Below are 1,020 nucleotides of genomic sequence, written 5' to 3'. Positions count from 1 at the left end.
GAGAGAGCACAAGCAGGGGGAGCGTCAGACAGAGAGAGAAGCAGGCTCCCCGCGGAGCAGGGAGCCCGATTCGAGACTCAGTCCCATGTCCCCGGGATCATGACCTGAGCCAAAGCCAGTTGCTTAACCAACTGAGCCACCAAGGCATCCCAGGCTGAAGTATCTTTCCTGCCTGCCTTCCAAGGAACCCTGGGCAAATATCTGTCATGGAACTGAAACACCTCACTATAGTTATCTGGGTTTTTTTTGTCTGCTTCCCTCGCTATACTGAAATCTTCTTAGGGCAGGAATCACAGTTTGTCTTAGACTCTCTGGCACCTAATACAGAGTTTGGCACTTAGACATTTGAAAAATGGCTATTGAATGAATGACTTTGAGTTCTAAGAGAAGTTTATTGACAGGGCTCCTATACATTCCAGGGCACTCCTGGTTTACACCTGTTGACCAGGCACAGTTATTAATAATTACCCGTTTCATCACTTCTCGGCCTTTGGCTAAGATGAAGTGTGGTATCTGTTCTTATAAGCTTAATATCTGATACATCCGCTATCCAAGGACAACATATTGAATGGATTTTTGGAGAAGGGAGATTGAAAAGGAGCTTGTTCTGTCCACTCCACACATCGACCAGGTACTGTTGTCCTTCCAGGCACAGTACCCCTTGTCAGGGACAAAATAATAATAACCATACAATCTTATAATTATATATAATCACATTATATATAATTAATATATAATAAAATATGGTTGATAATTTAATAACATAATAAAATGTCATATAGAAATTATAATAAACAATATAATAAATATAATTAATATAATAAACTATAGAATTAATATATGATATATAATTACTAATATATAAGATTGTATGATGATTATGATCCCTTTCAATCTCAAAAGTGCCCTCATTTGCAAGATAAATTATGTGGTTATCCTGTTTATAGACGACCCAATTGTCATAGCCGATCCTAACTTTTGGCAGGTGTCTCTGTTTATAAGACATTTCTGCCAGAGAAA

General features: G+C 38.4%; 1 non-coding gene across 1 annotated transcript; it reads left to right on the top strand.

The window, feature by feature from the left end:
• The first annotated feature begins 475 nt into the window (after positions 1-475).
• LOC114222628 (U2 spliceosomal RNA) lies at positions 476-663 on the top strand. The gene has a single exon (XR_003611981.1). It is a non-coding gene; the product is annotated as a U2 spliceosomal RNA (small nuclear RNA).
• Positions 664-1,020: the final 357 nt, after the last annotated feature.

Source organism: Eumetopias jubatus, unplaced genomic scaffold (assembly GCF_037043125.1).
Source record: "Eumetopias jubatus isolate StellerSeaLion01/CBP00866 unplaced genomic scaffold, mEumJub1_p1.0 scaffold_8, whole genome shotgun sequence".
Lineage (NCBI taxonomy): Eukaryota > Metazoa > Chordata > Mammalia > Carnivora > Otariidae > Eumetopias > Eumetopias jubatus.
The sequence above is the reverse complement of the archived record's forward strand: the minus strand, read 5'-3'. Positions and strand labels throughout refer to the sequence as shown.